Source organism: Chelonia mydas, chromosome 4 (genome assembly GCF_015237465.2).
Source record: "Chelonia mydas isolate rCheMyd1 chromosome 4, rCheMyd1.pri.v2, whole genome shotgun sequence".
NCBI lineage: Eukaryota > Metazoa > Chordata > Testudines > Cheloniidae > Chelonia > Chelonia mydas.
The window spans coordinates 85,798,018-85,821,634 of record NC_057852.1 but is presented as its reverse complement, the minus strand read 5'-3'; the positions used below and the strand labels follow the sequence as shown (position 1 = coordinate 85,821,634).

General features: G+C 44.0%; 1 long non-coding RNA gene across 1 annotated transcript in view; it reads left to right on the top strand.

Moving 5' to 3' along the window:
- LOC122465744 overlaps nucleotides 1-23,617 on the top strand; it is a 41,395-nt gene that overhangs the window by 2,066 nt on the left and 15,712 nt on the right. Inside the window, exon 2 of the long non-coding RNA XR_006290774.1 lies at nucleotides 13,169-13,266. This is a non-coding gene — a long non-coding RNA (uncharacterized LOC122465744). The remainder of the gene's footprint in view (nucleotides 1-13,168; nucleotides 13,267-23,617) is intronic.

The window sequence follows — 23,617 nt, the reverse complement described above, 5'->3', positions numbered from 1 at the left end:
GGCGGGAACAAGGTCACCGCATGGAGGGACACCGGAGCACAAGTGTCAGCTATCCATGCTTCCTTAGTGGACCCCAATTTAATCGACCCAGAGATCCAAGTGACGATTCAACCCTTCAAGTCCAACTCTTTCAATTTGCCTACAGCCAAGTTGCCTGTCCAGTACAAGGGCTGGTCAGGAACGTGGACTTTTGCAGTCTATGATGATTATCCCATCCCCATGCTGTTGGGGGAAGACTTGGCCAATCGTGTGAAGCCAGCCAAGAGGGTGGGAATGGTCACCCGTAGCCAGGCTAAACAAGCCGTCACGCCTAGCTCTGTTCCAGAAACTTCTACCAGGACCCGGTCAGAGGTGATGGACCCGGACACTAGGACAATGTCTGCAACAGCAGTAGTGGATCCAGTCCCAGAGACCCAGACAGAGCCAGAGCCGGAACCGGCAGAACAACTAGCACCAGACCCATTGCCAGCACTGAATTCAGTACTTGCAACCCCAACACCAGAGGGCCCCACCAAACCTGAACTGGCAGCAACCAATAACCCTACACAAGAGGCTCAGCTGGAGCCTGAACCCTAACATAGTGCCCCAGCGGAGAGCGGTTCACAGTCAACGGAAACACCCCCATCCTCTACATCGTTTCCAGAGGGACCAAGCCTAGGTCCACAATCCAATGAGGAACTGATGTCTCCAGCATCAAGGGAACAGTTCCAGACCGAACAGGAAGCAGATGAAAGCCTCCAGAGAGCTTGGACAGCGGCCCGGAGCAACCCACCGCCTCTCAGCTCTTCTAATCGATCCAGGTTTGTTGTAGAAAGAGGACTTTTATAGAAGGAAACTCTTTCTGGTGGACACCAGGAAGACTGGCATCCTCAGAGACAGTTAGCAGTTCCAACTAAGTATGGGGTCAAGCTCTTGAGCTTAGCCCATGATCATCCTAGTGGCCATGCTGGGGTGAACAGGACCAAAGACCGTTTGGGGAGGTTGTTCCACTGAGAGGGAATGGGCAAGGACGTCTCTACCTATGTCCGGTCTTGTGAGGTATGCCAAAAAGTGGAAAAACCCAAGACCAGGTAAAACCCTTCTCCAGCCACTCCCCATCATTGAAGTTCAATTTCAGCGAGTAGCTGTGGATATTCTGGGTCCCCTTTTCCAGAGGAAAGCAGTACATACTGACTTTCATGGATTTTGCCACCCGATGGCCGGAAGGAGTAGCTCTAAGCAACACCAGGGCTAAAAGTGCGTGCCAGGCACTAGCAGACATTTTTACCAGGCTAGGTTGGCCCTCCGACATCCTCACAGATGCAGGAACTAATTTCCTGGCAGGAACAATGGAAAGCCTTTGGGAAACTCATGGGGTAAATCACTTGATTGCCACTCCTTACCACCATCAAACAAATGGCATGGTGGAGAAGTTTAATGGAACTTTGGGGGCCATGATACATAAATTCGTAAATGAGCACCCCCATGATTGGGACCTACTGTTGCAGCAGTTGCTCTTTGCCTACAGAGCTGAACCACATCCCAGTTTAGGGTTTTCCCCATTTGAACTTGTATATGGCCGTGAGGTTAAGGGGCTGTTACAGTTGGTGAAGCAGCAATGGGAGGGATTTACACCTTCTCCAGGAACTAACATTCTGGACTCTATAACCAACCTACAAAACACCCTCCGAACCTCTCTAGTCTTTGCTAAAGAAAACCTACGGGATGCTCAAAAAGAGCAAAAAGCCTGGTATGATAAACATGCCAGAGAGCGTTCCTTCAAAGTAGGGGACCAGGTCATGGACTTAAAGGCGCTCCAGGCCCATAGAATGGAAGCATCATGGGAAGGGCCATTCGCGGTCCAGGAGCACCTGGGAACTGTTAATTATCTCATAGCATTCCCCACCTCTGACGAAAGCCTAAGGTATACCATATTAATTCTCTAAAGCCATTTTATTCCAGAGAATTAAAGGTTTGTCAGTTTACAGCCCAGGGAGGAGATGACGCTGAGTGGCCTGAAGGTGTCTACTACGAAGGGAAAAGTGCTGGTGGCGTGGAAGAGGTGAACCTCTCCATGACCCTTGGGCATATGCAGTGACAGCAGACACAGGAGCTGTGCACTAGCTACGCGCCGACGTTCTCAGCCACCCCAGGACTGACTGAACAGGCATACCACTCCATTGACACAGATAATGCTCACCCAATTAAAGTCCAACCTTACCGTGTGTCTCCTCAAGCTAAAACTGCTATAAAATGGGAGATCCAGAATATGTTACAGATGGGTGTAATCCGCCCCTCTGGCAGTGCATGGGCATCTCCAGTGGTTCTAGTTCCCAAACCAGATGGAGAGATACGTTTTTGCATGGACTACAGCAAGCTAAATACTGTAACTCGCCCCGACAACTATCCAACACCATGCACGGATGAACTATTGGAGAAACTGGGATGGGCCCAGTTCATCTCTACCTTGGACTTAACCAAGGAGTACTGGCAGGTACCGCTAGATGAATCCGCCAAGGAAAGGTCAGCCTTCACCACCCATCTCGGGCTGTATGAATTTAATGTACTCCCTTTCGGTCTGCGGAATGCACCTGTCACCTTCCAAAGACTTGTAGATGGTCTCCTAGTGGGATTAGGAGAATATGCAGTCCCCTACCTTGACAATGTGGCCATATTTTCAGTTCCTGGGCGGAACATCTGCAAAAAGTCTTCGAGCGCATAAGGGAAGCAGGACTAACTGTTAAGGCTAAGAAGTGTCAAATAGGCCTAAACAGAGTGACTTACCTTGGACACCAGGTGGGTCAAGGAACTATCAACCCGCTACAGGCCAAAGTGGATGCTATCCAAAAGTGGCCAGTCCCAAAGTCAAAGAAACAGGTTCAATCCTTCTTAGGCTTGGCCAGTTACTACAGACGATTTGTACCCCAATACAGCCAAATCGCCGCCCCACTGATAGACCTAACCAAAAAGAAACAGCCAAATGCCATTCAGTGGACCGAAGAGTGTCAGAAGGCCTTTAACCAGCTTAAAGCGACACTCATGTCTGACCCTGCGTCCAAGCGTGGTGTGGGAGCAGTTTTAATGCAGGAAGGACCGGATCAAGAATTCCACCCTGTAGTGTTTCTCAGCAAGAAGCTGTCTGAGAGGGAAAGCAACTGGTCAGTCAGTGAAAAAGAATGTTACGCCATTGTCTACGCTCTGGAAAAGCTACGCCCATATGTTTGGGGACGGCGTTTCCACCTGCAAACCGACCATGCTGCGCTACAGCAGCTTCATACCGCCACAGGAAATAACAAAGAACTTATTCGGTGGAGTTTAGCTCTCTAAGATTTTTATTTCAACATCCAACACATCTCAGGAGCTTCTAACAAAGTGGCTGATGCACTCTCCCATGAAAGTTTCACAGAATCAACTGGTTAAAATCATCCTTGAGATGTGGAAAATATTGTTAGTCTTTATATACTTGGTAGTATATTTAGAGGTGCATGTGTCTTATTAACTCTGTTTTCCCCTAAAGCGTTTCACTCTATCTGGCCTGCTTTTTGTGTCTTTTTGTAACTTAAGGTTTTGCCTAGAGAGATCCTCTATGTTTTGAATCTAATTACCCTGTAAGGTATTTACCATCCTGATTTTACAGAGGTGATCCTTTTTACTTTTTCTTCTATTAAAATTCTTCTTTTAAAAAGCAATGTTTTTTCTTTGTTCTTAAGATCCAAGGGTTTGGGTCTGTGGTCACCTATGCAAATTGGTGAGGATTTTTACCAAACCTTCCCAGAAAGGGGGGTGTAACATTTGGGAGGATTTGGGCGGTAAAGACGTTTCCAAACGGACTCTTTCCTAGTAATATACCGGTTAGACATTTGGGGGTGGCAGCAATAAAGTCCAAGGGCAAAAGGTAAAATAGTTTGTACCTTGGGGAAGTTTTAACCTAAGCTGCTAAAAGTAAGCTTAGGAGGTTTTCATGCAGGTCCCCACATCTGTACCCTAGAGTTCAGAGTGGGGAAGGAACCTTGACAGGGTGGTAGACATATCCTGAAGAAACCATATGTCACAGAAATCCTGTGACACCACCTTGAGGGCAGGTAAATCAGGCTGTTAGGTCTTCTCCAAGAAAACAACTGCAGGAAGGGGAGCCAGATGGAAGAGGAGACTGGTTAGCGAGAGCATTGTGGGCGTAGGGTTATTTGTGTAATAAGATCTGACAGTGTATTGAGAAATGTTTATTTGTAGAAACCACTGCAAAGATGCTTTTTTAAATTTTGTATACAAAAAAACCCAAGAACCTAAATGGTTCATCTGACACAACAAGGCATTAGAACTCATTTATAAGTCAACAGGAGCTCTATGTGCATAAGAAATGAAGAACGGGGCCCAAAAAGACAGTTTGGTAGGAAATCCATTATCCACCCTGGGAGAGAGATCTAATCTAGAGATGACTATATGAGTCTAAAGCAAAGCGCACCCAAAAAAACCCACCCCCTGCACTTTCTCAATCCCAATCTTTTTTTCCCACTTTGTGACTCAGACCTCTAGCCCTTTTCATGTTTTCATCACAAGTTGAAAATTCCCTGAAATTTCACTATCTTCTTGTAATTTTTCAGTGTTCCTACTCATACTCATAAAACATTAAGATAAGGGAAGAAGAATACAACATCTGTGACTTGGCAAAAAGAAGTACACAATAAAAACTGTAAAGTCTTTGCTTAAACCTTTAGGCAAATTAGACTGACTAATTAGAGGTAATCTTGCTGTGAACAAGAAGGAAAGTATCAAATCCCTGAATTAAAATAGTTCATTGATTACATAGTAAAAAATAATGTAAAATTCTATACACCATATTCACATAGCTCTGAAATGGAAAATAAATATATTTTCCAAAACCTATTGGTATTGCAATTTCACTTGTCATAATAATTTCATGGCACGCCATAGCATTCTTTTCTATATATAAATTCCTGAATAACACTGAAACAAGGGATTACAGTTCATAGAAAAACAATCCATTTCTTCACCCCCACCCAAATCAGTTTGGGGTTCACGCTGAGAGAAAATAGCTTTTCTTCTTTAGTCCAAGAAAACATATAATATTGTAGGTTAAACAAAATGACCTTTGTGATACAGCATGGCCAGAAGGCAGCAGGAGAGTGATATAGGAGAGATATGTAAGTCCCAGGATGAGGAGAAGCCTTATTCCCTATAGAGGGAAGAAAGGTTTCTATAGATTAATTAAAAGCACCTGAAGCCAATTAGAGCACCTGAAACTAGTCACCTGATAAAAACCCCCTGCTTCAATCAGCCAGGAAAAGGAGTTGGAGCAGAGTGCAGTTTGGAGGAGTTGAAGTAGAGGAGAGTTTGGAGAAGTGCTGTGGCTGGTTAGAAGACCAAGACCCTAGGTAAATAGACACCCGGCTTGTGCGGTTCGCACCAGTTCGCTAGAACTGGTTTTTAAATTTAGAAGCCCTTTTAGAACCGGTTGTTCCACGAGGGACAACCGGTTCTAAAAGGGCTTCTAAATTTAACCGGCCAAAAGTGGTGCCTTAGGCGCCGACTCCACGGGTGCTCCAGCCCTGGAGCACCTAAGGGGAAAATTTGGTGGGTGCAGAGCCCCCACCGGCAGCTCCCCAACCCACCCCCGGCCCCAGCTCGCCTCCGTCTCGTCCCCTGAATGCGCCGCCCTGCTCTGCTTCTCCACCCCATCCCAGGCTTCCCATGAATCAGCTTTTCACTCGGGAAGCCGGGGCAGGCTGAGAAGCAAGCGGTGGCTTCCCGCTCAGGCCCAGGGAGGCGGAGGTGAGCTGGGGCGGGGGGGGCGCAAGGAGGGCCACCCGCGCCGCAGCAGGTAACCCGGGGGGGGGGCGTGCAGGGGAACCGCTCCCCACCCCAGCTCACCTCCACCACCCTCGGCCTGAGAGGGAAGCCGCGGCCTGCTTCTCTGCCCTCCCCAGCTTCCCACTGGACAGCTGATTCGCGGGAAGCTGCGGGGGGGGCGCGGAGAAGCAGAGCGGGGCAGTGGGTTCAGGGGAGGAGGCGGAGCAGAGGTGAGCTGGGGCAGGGCGTGGGGAGCTGCCTATGGATGCTCTGCACCCACCAATTTTCCCTGTGGGTGCTCCAGCCCCGGAGCACCCAGGGAGTCGGCACCTAAGGCGCCACTTTTGATGTGATCAGTGGGGGAGCAGCTGCTCCCCTGAGCCTAGGAGCCAGAGGGACCTGCCGGATGCTTCCTGGGAGCTGCCCCAGGTAAGCACTGCCGGGACTCCCCACCTCGCCCCCCGGCATGTGCCTCTGGCTCTTAGGGGAGGGGTGGGGTGGGGTGGGCACCCACTACGGTGGCCCACGAGATCCTCCTGCCCTGTTCTGGGGGCAGTCAGGGGACAGGGGAGGGGGGTGGATGGGGCAGGGGTCCTGGGAGGGGGCGTCAAGGAATGCAGGGGGGTTGGATGGGGCAGAAGTCCCGGGGGGCAGGGTGGGCAACGACCCCCTCGTGGGGTGAGGAGGGAACCCGTTAAGATTTTGGCAGCTCATCACTGGTTGAAACTATTAAAGAACAAAATTGTCAGACACATAGATTAACATAATTTGTTGGGGAAGAGTCAACATGGTTTTTGTAAAGGGAAAGTATGCCTCGCCAATCTACTAGAATTCTTTGAGGGGGTCAACAAGCATGTGGGGACCCAGTGGACATAGTGTACTTAGATTTTCAGAAAGCCTTTGACAAGGTCCCTCACCAAAGGCTCTTAAGCACAGTAAACTGTCATGGGATAAGAGAATGTCCTCTCATGGATTGGTAAATGGTTAAAATATAGGAAACAAAGGGTAGGGATAAATGGGCAGTTTTCAGAATGGAGAGATGTAAATAGCGGTTTCCACCATGGGTCTCTACTGGGACCAGTCCTATTCAACATATTCATAAATGATCTGGAAAAGGGATTGACATAAATATAAAGGGAAGGGTAAACAACTTTAAAATCCCTCCTGGCCAGAGGAAAAATCCTCTCACCTGTAAAGCGTTAAGAAGCTAAAGGTAACCTCGCTGGCACCTGTCCAAAATGACCAATGAGGAGACAAGATACTTTCAAAAGCTGGGAAGAGGGAGAGAAACAAAGGGCCTGTGTCTGTCTGTATGCTGCTTTTGCCGGGGATAGAACAGGAATGGAGTCTTAGAACTTTTAGTAAGTAATCTAGCTAGGTATGTGTTAGATTATGATTTCTTTAAATGGCTGAGAAAAGAACTGTGCTGAATAGAATGACTATTCCTGTCTGTGTACCTTTTTTGTAACTTAAGGTTTTGCCTAGAGGGATTCTCTATGTTTTGAATCTAAATACCTTGTAAGGTATTTACCATCCTGATTTTACAGAGGTGATCCTTTTTACTTTTTCTTCTATTAAAATGCTTCTTTTAAGAAACTTTTTTTTTCCATTGTTCTTAAGATCCAAGGGTTTGGGTCTGGTCACCTCTGCAAATTGGTGAGGATTTTTATCAAACCTTCCCCAGGAAAGGGGGTGCAAGGGTTGGGAGGATTTGGGGGGGGAAGACGTTTCCAGATGGACTCTTTCCTAGTAATATACTGGTTAGATGTTTGGTGGTGGCAGCAATAAAGTCCAAGGGCAAAAGGTAAAATAGTTTGTACCTTGGGGAAGTTTTAACCTAAGCTGCTAAAAGTAAGCTTAGGAGGTTTTCATGCAGGTCCCCACATCTGTACCCTAAAGTTCAGAGTGGGGAAGGAACCTTGACAGGGATAAACTGTGGTAAAATTTGCAGATGATACAAAACTGCTCATGATAGTTAAGTTCTAAACAGACTGTGAAGCGCTATAAAAGGATCTCACAAAACTGGGTCACTGGGCAACAAAATGGCTGATGAAATACAATGTTGACAAATGCAAAGTAATGCACATTGGAAAATATAATCCCAACTATACAATAAAATGATGGGGTTTAAATTAGCTGTTACTAGTCAAGAAAGGGATCTTGGAGTCATCATAGACAGTTCTCTGAAAACATCCACTCAATGTGCAGCGGCAGTCAAAAAAGCGAACAGAATGTTGGGAATCATTAAGAAAGGGATAGCTAAGAAGAGAGAAAATAGCATATTGCTGCTATATAAATCCATGGTATGCCCACACCCATGGTATGCATGCAGATGTAGTCGCCCCATCTCAAAAAATATATATTGGAATTGGAAAAGGTTCAGAAAAGGGCAACAAAAATTATTAGGGGTAAGGAACAGCTTCAATATGAGGAGTAATTAATAGGAGGGGGACTTTTCAGCTTCGAAAAGAGACAACTAAGGGGGGGATATAACAGAGGTCCATAAAATCAGACTGGTGTGGAGAAAGTAAATAAGGAAGTGCTATTTACTCCTTCTCATAACACAAGAACTAGAGGTCACCAAATGAAACTAATAGGCAGCAGGTTTAAAACAAACAAAAGGAAGTATTTTTTTTACAAAACGTACAGTCAACCTGTGGAATTCCTTGCCAGAGGATGTTGTGAAGGCCAGACTATAACAGGGTTCAAAAAAGAACTACATAAGTTCATGGAGGATAGGTCCATCAATGGCTATTAATCAGGATGGGCAGGGATGGTATGCCTAGCCTCTGTTTGCAAGAAGCTGGGAACAGGCGACAGGGGATAGATCACTTGATGATTACCTGTTCTGTTCATTCCCTCTTGGGCACCTGGCATTGGCCACTGTCAGAAGACAGGATACTGGGCTAGATGGACCTTTGGTCTAACCCAGTATGGCTGTTCTTATGAGAATCCCTCTTCTGTACACCCCAAACTTCCTGTGGTTGACTGGCTAGCAAACCATTATGTATGTCAGTGCCAGAGGGTAAGGCTGGAAACTAGGAGAGTAAGAGACAGAAAACAGTGCATAGTGACAAGTGATTTCAAATCTGACCCAAAGCCCAGTGAAGTCAGTAGAAACATTGACTCTATATGTATAAGGCACTTTATTAGGAATATAAGAGGATCAAGCGATTGTCATGGTATAAATGAATATCCTTAAACAAAATGTTTAAATAACTTAGTATGTGCTTGTCATAAATATAAAGGGAAGGGTAAACCTCTTTAAAATCCCTCCTGGCCAGAGGAAAAATCCTCTTATCTTAAAGGATTAAGAAGCTAAAGGTAACCTCGCTGGCACCTGACCAAAATGACCAATGAGGAGACAAGATACTTTCAAAAGCTGGGAGGAGGGAGAGAAACAAAGGGTCTGTGTCTGTCTGTATGCTGCTTTTGCCGGGGATAGAACAGGAATGGAGTCTTAGAACTTTTAGTAAGTAATCTAGCTAGGTATGTGTTAGATTATGATTTCTTTAAATGGCTGAGAAAAGAACTGTGCTGAATAGAATGACTATTCCTCTGTGTGTCTTTTTTGTAACTTAAGGTTTTGCCTAGAAGGATTCTCTATGTTTTGAATCTAATTACCCTGTAAGGTATCTACCATCCTAATTTTACAGAGATGATTCCTTTACTTCTATTAAAAGTCTTCTTGTAAGAAAACTGAATGCTTTTTCATTGTTCTCAGATCCAAGGGTTTGGGTCTGTGGTCACCTATGCAAATTGGTGAGGATTTTTTACCAAACCTTCCCCAGGAAGTGGGGTGCAAGGGTTGGGAGGATTTTGGGGGGGAAAGATGTGTCCAAACTATGTTTCCCAGTAAACCCAGTTAAAGTTTGGGGGTGGCAGTGGATCCAGGGGCAAAGGATAAAATTAATTTGTACCTTGGGGAAGTTTTAACCTAAGCTGGTGAAAGTAAGCTTAGGAGGTTTTCATGCAGGTCCCCACATTTGTACCCTAGAGTTCAGAGTGGGGAAGGAACCTTGACAGTGCTCAATAAATATAGACTAAAGCATGTGCTTAAAGTTAAGTATCTGCTTAAGTGCTTTACTGATTAGGAGAATTTATTTTTCAGACCTGCTCCCATTGAAGTCAATAGGATTTTTGCTATTAATGTAAGTGAAACATATTTGGGATTTATGGTTTTAAGGAGTGTTGTCTTCCAAGAAGCTGGGAAACTACAGGATACTTAAAATAGGACCACAGACCCAAGATCCCTTGGCCTCCTAATGGTTTTTTTCTCCCTGCCTGCCCCTGGGACCAGGACTCAGATTTCTAATTAGGGGGAAACTGGCTATTTCAATTCACAGACTGCAATGGTTCACCAACAATTACATTTTGCTATTGCAAAATGATTCATACAGAATTAGAACTGGATAAAGGCCAAGAGTTTGCTTGAGTATGAAATATTCACAGATCTCTAGTCACAACTTCCAACTCTTGATTTACATACTATAGCTTTAAAAATCTGTGATATCTTCTGTCAGGCTCAGGTCACAGAGACTTTTTTCATAGTTACAGTAGATCAGTTCCATAAACTGATTTTGAAGAGGAATCTCATGTGCCATCTCTCTGCTCATCTAGTTTTAGGTTTGCCAAAATGCCACCTCTTAATCTGGACCCTCCTATCTGCATCACCCATGTTTTCTCCCTCATGCATGATTTGTTTTTCTATGTATAGTCATTGGCTGACTTCTTGGAGACATTGGTGTAATTTCTGTAATCACTTGGGCTGGATCCTGTGCCCACTGAAGTAAATGTTAAAAATCCCATTGATATCAATGGTTCAAGATTAGACCCTTAATCTATTAGGGGCTTGATCCTACATACTGCAGATTTGGAATGTTGGATGCATGCGAGAGTGCTAGGTCAAAGGATGAGCAGGAATGGGATGGCCAAATGTTTGCTATTGTTGAAAGAATGTGCCATATATGTCCATGGTATAACCCTGTTCACTTCAGTGAAATTACACCAGAGATTAGTTTGGCCCTTAATTTTTGAATTTCCTGACATTGTCTGGTTTAAACTGTGCAATTTTAATGTTGCATGTATTTGTTTAATATTAGATCTGAGGGTTGATACTATTTTGGCAGAGAACATACATCTATTGTCATAGCTTGACAAAATCCATAAGAGGTTAGCACAACTTCCTTTATCTAACGATTTTAGCAGTCACGGCTGTAACCTATGAAGGACCTTGCCTTGACTTAGTCTGTCATGCTTGTCATGTCAAGGACGTCATGAGAAACATTGGCTTTCCAATGAGTTATCAGTGCATGGCTGGTTTCACTGTGTCTTCTCTGACAAGTTTGTTAAACATGTCTAACTGTACTTATGTTTTCCATTCTATATACAACTAAAATGTGTCATTTTCTCAGAATAAATCAAATTATGTATAGTATTTGCATATATCTAATTCGACATGGAATTCTTCTAGGCATGGCAAGTGCACTGGATGAGAATATACAGTGTAAAATAATTACCTACAATTCTGTGGAGTTGTCTTTTATATTTCATATACAAGGTTATTATTCATGAACATTATCATGGCACCTAGGAGCTCCAATCATCGGCATGTTTAATTTCCCAGGATTCTATTAATTATAACATAAATATATCAAAAAAATTAATTTGCCAACAAATTAATGAAATCTTCTTGTAAACTATTAGTTACTTATTTTAAATTCCGTTTTTTAGCTCTTAAATGACATTTTGATTAAAAATGTGACCTGGGACTGTGGACTGTTTGTTTTTGTTTTTGTTTTTAAATGCTAAGATCACCACTTTTACTTTTTTCCTCTGACCAAATTGACTTTCTATACAATTTACCATGACAAAAAATTAGCCCTTATGTGTCTTGCCATAACATCTCAATTAAAATAGATTTCTTTTCAGAGTTGGAAGAAAAGAAATACAAAGATTTAGGTTGAGCATGTACATCCAGGAAGATGCAATGACTTTCTGAAGCATCTTGGATACAATACACGTTGAGAGTTTTGCAACCTCTTAAAAATCCATTTACACTTCTAAATGGATTATAAAGTACTACAAGCAGCACTTTTTAAAGTGCATTTGATTCTATATATATATATATATATATATATATATATAAGCATATTAGCAAATTGGCATATTGGCTTTGATCAGTTATTCAAACTCTGTTACACCTGAGTTTGAAATTGATCTTGGCATAACAAATTAAATTGGTAACGCATTAAATAGAATTGTCCTAGTTTAGTTCTACTGTTTATCTAGCTCTGAATACTACATTCTGTAAATGCATGGTCATCTTTGTTGCTCATTGCTGCTAAGACTTATTACCAAACAACAGAAACTGAAGTGGTTTTAGATAGATACTGCTGATTGAACCAAAATCAGGTAAATCTGTGAGCCTTAAGGAGCTGAATTATTGCTAGCATTCTGGTTGTGCACTGCTGTGTTATGCAACAGCTCCAGGCAAATTCCCTTGTGATTTCTAATATGCTTTCACATCAAGATGGTTTTCCATTACTTCATTTCTGTAATAACACATGTTCATAGCTGCAGGCTAATATTAAAGAAAGAAATTGACCTGAGGAGCTTCAAGTTAAGTATGTTGCCCAGTGGGCTTGTAGGAGGTGAGAATGAAGTATGGTTTCGGGTTCTGAAGAAGGTCATTTCTTTTTAATGGATTTTTATACTGAATGATTTTCTTATTACATGTAAAAGTTTCTGTAGCCACTATACACTTTGTGTCCCAAAGCTGAAAGATTAAGAAAAAGTATAACTAATAAATATGATTCATAGTTCACACCACAGTAACCAACATCATGTTGGTTGGTCCTCCTCATCTTGTGAGCCCACCTCTGTTCCCACCATAGGTCACAATACCTAGTATTGCTTGCAAATAAGCAGCAGCCAGGGTCTATGGGAGGACTGGAGAGAGAGGGGAAGAGCAGTCATGCCCTGTTGTGCCCACTTCTACTGACAACAGCAGTGTGACAATCAGCAGCAGGAGCCACAACAGTGGTGGATGAAAAGAGAGACACAGGTACACATCTAAGTTCAGCCTTTTGTCCTCAAGTACAGCACCCTACATTGCTCAAAACAAGAAGCGTACTTCACTCCAAGACAGACTGTGAACTCTATAGTCAAACTGGTGAGCAGTTATTCACAATCCACTGGCAGGTTGTTGTGACTAAGTGGAAGGTGATCACAATATGGCAATTAATATTCAAATACAAATTCAAAACTTCAAACAATAATACAATTTCACTATTATAGCCAAGCTATAATGAGCATCTATTCTACAGTTATGTACCTTCATTAATATTTGACTTACTGTCTCTTCCTGTCTTCTTGAAAGTGTGCTGAAGAAGAAAGTCCAAGTGATCATCTCTGAAATAATCCCACTAGCAAAGGAAGACAGAAGGCAAAAGATTCTGGAAGTGAACCACTGGCTAGGTAAGTGATGTTGGGTGGAGGTGTCAAGGTTCCTCCCCCACTCTGAACGCTAGGGTACAGATGTGGGGACCTGCATGAAAACCTCCTAAGCTTATCTTTACCAGCTTAGGTCAAAAACTTCCCCAAGGTACAAAATATTCCACCCTTTGTCCTTGGATTGGCTGCTACTACCACCAAACAAATACTGGTTACTGGGGAATAGCTGTTTGGAAACGTCTTTCCCCCCAAAATACTTCCCAAAACCTTGCACCCCACCTCCTGGACAAGGTTTGGTAAAAAGCCTCACCAATTTGCCTAGGTGACTACAGACCCAGACCCTTGGATCTTAAGAACAATGAACAATCCTCCCAACACTTGCACCCCCCCCCCCTTTCCTGGGAAATGTTGGATAAAGAGCCTCACCAATTTGCATAGGTGACCACAGACCCAAACCCGTGGATCAGAGAACAATGAAAAAGCATTCAGTTTTCTTACTAGAAGACTTCTAATAGAAATAGAAGTAAATAGAAGTAAAGAAATCCCCTCTGTAAAATCAGGATGGTAGATACCTTACAGGGTAATTAGATTCAAAACATAGAGAATCCCTCTAGGCAAAACCTTAAGTTACAAAAAAGATACACAGACAGAAATAGTTATTCTATTCAGCACAGTTCTTTTCTCAGCCATTTAAAGAAATCATAATCTAACACATGCCTAGCTAGATTACTTACTAAAAGTTCTAAGACTCCATTCCTGGTCTATCCCAGGCAAAAACAGCATATAGACAGACAGAGCCCCTTTGTTTCTCTCCCTCCTCCCAGCTTTTGCAAGTATCTTGTCTCCTCATTGGTCATTTTGGTCAGGTGCCAGCGAGGTTACCTTTAGCTTCTTAACCCTTTACAGGTGAGAGGAGTTTTCCTCTGGCCAGGAGGGATTTTAAAGGGGTTTACCCTTCCCTTTATATTTATGACACGCCCCCCAAATCTCAGCTAGGGTGAAGCACTGGCTGGGATTTCTTCCTGGAGCTCTAGGAAAAACAGAGTTAATAAGACACATGCATCTCTAAATATACTACCAAGTACATAAAGACTAACAATATTTTCCACATCTCAAGGACGATTTTAACCAGTTGATTCTGGGAAACTTTCATGGGAGAGTGCATCAGCCACTTTGTTAGAAGCTCCTGAGATGTGTTGGATGTCGAAATAAAAATCTTGGAGAGCTAAACGCCACCGAAGAAGTTTTTTGTTATTTTCTTTGACGGTGTGAAGCCACTTCAGTGCAGCATGGTCGGTTTGCAGGTGGAAACGCCGTCCCCAAACATAGGGGCGTAGCTTTTCCAGAGCGTAGACAATGGCGTAACATTCTTTTTCACTGACTGACCAGTTGCTTTCCCTCTCAGACAATTTTTTGCTGAGAAACACTACAGGGTGGAATTCTTCATCAGGTCCTTTCTGCATTAAAACTGCTCACACACCATGCTCGGACGCATCTGTGGTTACTAGGAACGGTTTGTCAAAGTCTGGGGCCCTTAGTACGGGGTCAGACATGAGTGTCGCTTTAAGCTTGTTAAAGGCCTTCTGACACTTTTCGGTCCACTGAACAGCATTTGGCTGTTTCTTTTTGGTTAGGTCTGTCAGTGGGGCGGCAATTTGGCTGTATTGCAGTACAAATCGTCTGTAATAACCGGCCAAGCCTAAGAAGGATTGAACATGTTTCTTTGACTTTGGGACAGGCCACTTTTGGATAGCATCCACTTTGGCCTGTAGGGGGCTGATAGTTCCTTGACCACCTGGTGTCCAAGGTAAGTCACTCTGTTTAAGCCTATTTGACACTTCTTAGCCTTAACAGTTAGTCCTGCCTCCCTTATGCGCTCAAGGACTTTTTGTAGATGTTCCAGGTGGTCTGCCCAGGAATCCGAAAATATGGCCACATCGTCAAGGTAGGCGACTGCATATTCTCCTAATCCCGCTAGGAGACCATCTACAAGTCTTTGGAAGGTGGCGGGTGCATTTCGCAGCCCGAAAGGGAGTACATTAAATTCATACAGCCTGAGATGTGTGGTGAAGGCTGACCTTTCCTTGGCAGATTCATCTAGCGGTACCTGCCAGTACCCCTTGCTTAAGACCAAGGTAGAGATGAACTGGGCCCGTCCCAGTTTCTCTAATAGTTCATCTGTGCGTGGCATTGGATAGTTGTCTGGGCGAGTTACAGCATTTAGCTTACAGTAGTCCACGCAAAACCGTATTTCCCCATCTGGTTTGAGAACTAAAATCACTGGAGATGCCCATGCACTTCCAGAGGGGTGGATTACACCCATCTGTAACATATCCTGGATCTCCCGTTCTATAGCAGTTTTAGCTTGAGGAGACACCTGGTAAGGTTGGACTTTAATTGGGTGAGCACTACCTGTGTCAATGGAGTGGTATGCCCGTTCAGTCAGTCCTGGGGTGGCTGAGAACGTTGGCGCGTAGCTAGGGCACAGCTCCTGGATCTGCTGTCACTGCATATGCCCAAGGGTCATGGAGAGGTTCACCTCTTCCACACCACCAGCACATTTCCCTTCGTAGTAGACACCTTCAGGCCACTCAGTGTCATCTCCTCCCTGGGGTGTAAACTGACAAACCTTTAATTCTCTGGAATAAAAGGGCTTTAGAGAATTAATATGGTACACCTTAGGCTTTCAGTTGGAGGTGGGGAATGCTATGAGATAATTAACAGCTCCCAGGCGCTCCTGGACCGTGAATGGCCCTTCCCACGATGCTTCCATTTTATGGGCCTGGAGCGCCTTTAAGACCATGACCTGGTCCCCTACTTTGAAGGAACGCTCTCTGGCATGTTTATCATACCAGGTTTTTTGCTCTTTTTGAGCATCCTGTAAGTTTTCTTTAGCAAAGGCTAAAGAGGTTCGGAGGGTGTTTTGTAGGTTGGTTACAAAGTCCAGAATGTTAGTTCCTGAAGAAGGTGTAAACCCTTCCCATTGCTGTTTTACCAACTGTGATGGCCCCTTAACCTCACGGCCATATACAAGTTCAAATGGGGAAAACCCTAAACTGGGGTGTGGTACAGCTCTGTAGGCAAAGAGCAACTGCTGCAACACTAGGTCCCAATCATTGGAGTGCTCATTTACGAATTTACGTATCATGGCCCCCAAAGTTCCATTAAACTTCTCCACAATGCCATTTGTTTGATGGTGGTAAGGAGTGGCAACCAAGTGATTAACCCCATGAGCTTCCCAAAGGTTTTCCATAGTTCCTGCCAGGAAATTAGTCCCTTCATCTGTGAGGATGTCTGAGGGCCAACCTACCCTGGCAAAAATGTCTGCTAGTGCCTGGCACGCACTTTTAGCCCTGGTGTTGCTTAGAACTACTGCTTCCAGCCATCGGGTGGCAAAATCCATGGAAATCAGTATGTACTGCTTCCCTCTGGGTGTCTTTTTTGGAAAAGAACCCAGAATATCCACAGCTACTCGCTGAAATGGAACCTCAATGATGGGGAGTGGCTGGAGAGGGGCTTTGACCTGGTCTTGGGGTTTCCCCACTCTTTAGCATACCTCACAAGACCGGACATAGGTAGAAACATCCTTGCCCATTCCCTCCCAGTGGAATGACCCCCCCAAACAGTCTTTGGTCCTGTTCACCCCAGCATGGCAACTAGGATGATCGTGGGCTAAGCTCAAGAGCTTGGCCCGGTATTTAGTTGGAACTACCAACTGTCTCTGAGGATGCCAGTCTTCCTGGTGTCCACCAGAAAGAGTTTCCTTCTATAAAAGTCCTCTTTCTACAACAAACCTGGATCGATTAGAAGAGCTGAGAGGCGGTGGGTTGCTCCGTGCCGCCGTCCAAGCTCTCTGGAGGCTTTCATCTGCTTCCTGTTCGGTCTGGAACTGTTCCCTTGATGCTGGAGACATCAGTTCCTCATTGGATTGTGGACCTATGCTTGGTCCCTCTGGAAGCAATGTAGGGGATGGGGCTGTTTCCGTTGACTGTGAACTGCTCTCCGCTGGGACACTATGTTGGGATTCAGGCTCCGGCTGAGCCTCTTGTGTAGGGTTATGGGCTGCTGCCAGTTCAGGTTCGGTGGGGCCCTCTAGTGCTGAGGTTGCAAGTACTGGATTCAGTGCTGGCAATGGGTCTGGTGTTGGTTGTTTGGCTGGTTCCGGTTCTGGGACTGGTTCCGTCTGGGTCTCTGGGACTGGATCCACTACTGCTGTTGCAGACATTGGCCTGGGGTCCGGGTCCATCACCTCTGACCGGGTCCTGATAGAAGTTTCCGGAACAGAGCTAGGCCTTACGGCTTGTTTAGCCTGGCTACGGGTGACTATTCCCACCCTCTTGGCCCGCTTCACATGATTGGCCAAGTCTTCCCCCAACAGCATGGGGATGGGATAATCATCATAGACTGCAAAAGTCCACATTCCTGACCAGCCCTGGTACTGGACAGGCAACTCGGCTGTAGGCAAATTGAAAGAGTTGGACTTGAAGGGTTGAATTGTCACTTGGATCTCTGGGTCGATTAAATTGGGGTCCACTAAGGAAGCATGGATAGCTGACACTTGTGCTCCGGCGTCCCTCCACACGGTGACCTTCTTCCCGCCCACACTCAGTTTCCCTCCGCTCCAAGGGTATCTGGGAGGTATCTGGGCCTGCGGACCTCTGGTGTGATTCCAGTGCAATGAACTGTAATCTGTTGGGGTTCTTGGGGCAGTTGGCCTTTACATGCCCCAGCTCGTTACATTTAAAACATCATCCAGCTGACGGGTCACTGGGGCGAGGTAGGTTGCTGGAGAATGGGGTGGTGGGACGACAAGGTGTCTGGAGGGTTCTTTGGGAGGTAGGTGGGGCCTTGGGCAGCCCCCGGGCATAGGGTGTGGTCTGGGGTTGTCCCTTCTGGTCTCCGCTCCAACTGCGACCAGTTTTCTTCTTCTCTGCCACCTCCACCCATCTGGCTCCAATCTCTCCTGCCTCGATTACAGCTTTGGGCTTCCCATCTAGGATGTATATTTCTATTTCCTCAGGAACCCCCTCTAAGAATTGTTCCATTTGCATTAGGAAGGGCAAATTTACTGGAGATTCAACACTTGCTCCTGATATCCAGGCATCCCAATGTTTCACAATGTGGTAGGCATGTCGGGTAAATGACACATCTGGTTTCCACCTTAGGGCTATGAACCTCCGACGAGACTGCTCAGATGTTATCCCCATTCTGACTCTCGCCTTGGATTTAAACAGTTCATACTTGTTCATGTGTTCTTTAGGCATTTCAGCTGCCACCTCAGCTAAGGGTCCACCGAGCTGCGGCCTCAGCTCTACCATGTATTGGTCAGTAGAGATGTTGTACCCAAGGCAGGCCCTTTCGAAGTTTTCTCAGAAGGCCTCAGTATCATCACCTGCCTTGTAGGTGGGGAACTTTCTGGGATGGGAAGTGGTACCTGGAGAAGGATTGCTAGGGTTTGTTGGTATATTCTGCTGAGCCTTTATCTTCTCCATCTCCTCCACATGCTTCCTCTCTTTTTCCTTCTCCTCCAGTTCTTTGGCCCTTGCCTCCATAGCTCTCCTGTGAGCAGCCGCTTGGTGTTGTTCTGCCTCTTTCGCTGCCTCCCTTTCTTTTTCCTTCTCCTCCTTCTTCAGCCGCATGAGTTCTATCTGTCTTTCATGTTCCCTTTGTTTTTCCTCAGCCTGAAATCTGGCTAATTCCAGCTTTTGTCGAGCCGTGGATTTTGTCATTCTAACCTCTCTGTTTTTAACTAACTTTACACCCGAGGTTTAGAAATAAACAAACAAAACTTGGCTGTAAAATTTTGCTGTGCTGGAATAGAATACCTATTCTCTGATAGTGATTGTCAGCCTACAGAAAAAGAAAATTCCCTTGTCTCTGCTCTGGGCCCAAATCAAAGCAGAAAACCTCCAACTACTTGGAAACATGCTTACCAGCAGCCTAAAAGAAAAAAAATTCCTTTTCAAACCGGTGCTCCTTGTAAAAAAATCAAAATCCTAAAAAAAAAAAAACCCTGCCACTTTTGTCTCCAGTTAAATGGGTAGAACACCCCCACGCCCCCCCGTTTACTTTTAGGGGAAAAAAAAACTCTGGGTTTGAAGACTGTGAATTTCCCTGCAGGAGTTAAGTACCCTGCCTCCAGGCAAAGAAAACCTGCAATTCACAAAGATAATCCCCTTTTGTCTCAGCTCTGGCCTTAAAGCAGAGAAAAAACAAGCTGCTTTCCAGCAGTCCCAAAGGAAAAAAAAATGTCCTTTTTAAAATCTGTATTTCTAGTTCAAAAGATCTCAAATTGATCTCAAAATGATTTCCGGTTAATCCCACCACTCTGCCACCATGTCAAGGTTCCTCCCCCACTCTGAACGCTAGGGTACAGATGTGGGGACCTGCATGAAAACCTCCTAAGCTTATCTTTACCAGCTTAGGTCAAAAACTTCCCCAAGGTACAAAATATTCCACCCTTTGTCCTTGGATTGGCCGCTACCACCACCAAACAAATACTGGTTACTGGGGAAGAGCTGTTTGGAAACGTCTTTCCCCCCCAAAATACTTCCCAAAACCTTGCACCCCACCTCCTGGACAAGGTTTGGTAAAAAGCCTCACCAATTTGCCTAGGTGACTACAGACCCAGACCTTTGGATCTTAAGAACAATGAACAATCCTCCCAACACTTGCACCCCCCCTTTCCTGGGAAATGTTGGATAAAGAGCCTCACCAATTTGCATAGGTGACCACAGACCCAAACCCGTGGATCAGAGAACAATGAAAAAGCATTCAGTTTTCTTACTAGAAGACTTCTAATAGAAATAGAAGTAAATAGAAGTAAAGAAATCCCCTCTGTAAAATCAGGATGGTAGATACCTTACAGGGTAATTAGATTCAAAACATAGAGAATCCCTCTAGGCAAAACCTTAAGTTACAAAAAAGATACACGGACAGAAATAGTTATTCTATTCAGCACAATTCTTTTCTCAGCCATTTAAAGAAATCATAATCTAACACATACCTAGCTAGATTACTTACTAAAAGTTCTAAGACTCCATTCCTGGTCTATCCCTGGCAAAAGCAGCATACAGACAGACAGAGCCCCTTTGTTTCTCTCCCTCCTCCCAGCTTTTGCAAGTACCTTGTCTCCTCATTGGTCATTTTGGTCAGGTGCCAGCGAGGTTACCTTTAGCTTCTTAACCCTTTACAGGTGAGAGGAGTTTTCCTCTGGCCAGGAGGGATTTTAAAGGGGTTTACCCTTCCCTTTATATTTATGACAGGAGGTTTTGTGTAACTTTAGTCCATCTTCTGTGGGAAGGGGGGCTATATAGTTTGGGTGGCCTCACCTTAGTAGAAGGGGAACCAATATCCTCAGGGACAGGCTGTCTAGAGTAGTCAGAAGTGTGCTCAACGAAAAGGGAGGGTAAAAAAAGTGAAGATATGTGCACTGACCACAATCAAGATATTTAGTACAAAACTAACCAAGAAACCTAAGGCCTTGAAGAAAATAAACTCTTTAATTGCTCATACCCAGGTTCCTAGCATTGTTGTAACAAACAAGCGGAACTGGAATTGCTCATTTATGACCATGAATTCAATCTAGTTGGTATTACTGAAACCTGGTGGGATGATTCCAATGACAGGAAAGTTAAAATCAATGGCTATAACCTATTTAGGAAGGTCAAGTGAGCAGAAGGCAAGTGGGAGTGGTACTCTAGTCAAAAATGGCATTCTGTGTTTCTAAGTCACCGATTAACTCAGAAGAAAATAATCTTGAATGCTTATGAGTGTATGTCTTAACAGATAAATCCCAAAATGCAGTATTAGTAGGTGTCTGCTACAGATCACCAAATCACCGTAGGGAACAGAACAACCAGCTCTATATACACCAGTTTATAATGTGTAGGAAGAAAAGCTGCGTGATCATGGGGTGACATATGCTGGAAATATGCAGTGTTGTTTTAACTGCGTTGGTCCCCGGACATTAGAGAGACAAGGTGGGTGAGAGAATATATTTTATTGGACCAACTTCTGTGTGTAAGAGAGCTTGTCTCTCTAACATGCTGGAAACCTCATTCTGCCAGTAATAAAACATCCTTGGAATTTCTAAATATTATACATGACCATTTCCTAACTCAAAAGTGTTGCATCCAATGTGGTAGAATTCTATATTAGAACTCATCTTGACAGATAAACAGGAACTGATCACAGAACTAAAAATTCGTGGTAATTTAGCTTGAAGTGATCGTGGCTTGATCCAATTTATAATGTGCAAACAAAATAAAGACCAGGCCAGTGATATTTATACATGGTGCTTTTAAAGTGCTAATTTCTCAAAGCTAAAAACAATTATGAGCCAAATCAGCTAGAAGGAAATACTGAATCAGAAAATGTGAACAACAATTGGAAATTGTTTAAAAACACTTTACTAGATGCCAAAAATCCATAATCCCATGACTGAGGGAGAAGGCTGTATTGGTTAAAAAATTGACCTGGTTTAGATGGGAAGTGATAGCAACTATAAACAAATTTCAAAAATAATATGTAAAAATGGAGAAAAGAGGAGTTGAAAGTAATTAATATAAATCAGAAGCTGAGAATTCAGCTAAGAGGGGCTCAGCTGCGCCTCACTACAAACAACAAGAGAGTTTAAGCATATTAGGAACAAAAAGATTCCTAACAATGGTATTGGTCCATTAATGGTGGCATAATCAATAATAATGAAGAAAAGGCAGAAGTGTTCAATAAATATTTCCATTCTGTATTTGGGGGGGACAACTATGTTGTAGTCTAGAATCTAGAAAATTGATAAGGGAAGGAAAGGGACACACCGGGCTATCTATAGCCAATGTGACAGGGTGCAGGGTAAGGAGTGCTTAACCAGCCCCCGCCACACTAGCCCCAATTAAGGGGAGTAGATTGGAGCTAGCTGAATAGGCCTGTGCCTGCCTGCAGCTAGCAACAGCTGCCAGCCTAATTAGCCAGGAGCTATAAAAGGGCTGGGAGGGAGGGAGGAAGGAAGGAAGCTGAGGCTGGAGAAAGGGAAAGGCCAGAGGCAGAGAAGGGCGGGTAGCTCTGGTCTGCTACTTGTAAAGCCTGGTTGTGAAACAAACCTGTATATAGAGAGTAAGGTGGTGGGGGGAAATAGCTACAAATAAAGTGCACTGGTGATTGCATCAGCTTGAGGCATCCCTGACTGGTTTGTGAAGGCAGCAGAGGCAGAGTAAGAGGGGCCCAGCTGCACCTCACTACAAACAGTGAGGTTTTTTAAGCATATTAGGAACAAAAAGTTTCCTAACAATGGTATTGGTCCATTAATGGTGGCGTTATCAATAATAATGCAGAAAAGGCAGAAGTGTTCAATAAATATTTTGTTCTGTATTTGGGGGGGAAAAAACGATGTAGTCTAGAATCATAGGACTAGAAGGGACATTGAGAAGTCACCTATCCAGTCCCCTGCACTCATGGCAGGACTAAGTATTCTCTAGACCATTCCTGACAGGTTTTTATCTAACCCGCTCTTTTCAATCTCCAATGATGGAGATTCCGCAACCTCCCTAGGCAACTTATTCCAGTGCTTAACCACCCTGACAGTTAGGAAGTTTTTCCTAATGTCCAGCCTAAACTTCTCTTGCTGCAATTTAAGCCCATTGCTTCTTATCCTATCCTCAGAGGTTAAGAACAACATTTTTTCTCCCTCCTACTTGTAATAACCTTTTATGTACTTGAAAACTGTTATGTCTCCTCTCAGTCTTCTCTTTTCCAGACAAAACAAACCACGTTTTTCAATCTTCCCTTATAACTCATGTTTTCTAGACCTTTAATCATTTTTTGTTGCTCTTCTCTGGACTTTCTCCAATTTGTTCACATCTTTTCTGAAATGTGGTGCCCAGAACTGTACACAATACTCCAGCTGACATCTAATCAGCGTGGAGTAGAGCGGAAGAATTACTTTTCATGTGTTGCTTACAACACTCCTGCTAATACATCCCAGAATGATGTTTGCTTTTCCTGCAACAGTGTTACACTGTTGACTCATATTTAGCTTGTGGGATGGGATGATCAGGGTAGTGACAGGCCTGTCAGTCTGGCATTGATCCCAGATAAGATAATGGAGCAACCTATAAGGGACTTTATTAATCAAGAATTAAAGAAGAGTAAAATAATTAATGCAAATCAATACTGTTTTATGGCAAATAGATCCTGTCAAACTAACTTAACTTCTTTAGATAAGATTACAAATTTGATTGGTAAAGGCAATAGTGTTGATGTCATATACTTAGACTACTATAAGATATTTGACATGGTGCCACATGACGTTTTGATTAAAAAACTAAAAGATATAATGTTAACATGGTGCACATTAAATGGATTAAAAGCTGGCTAACTC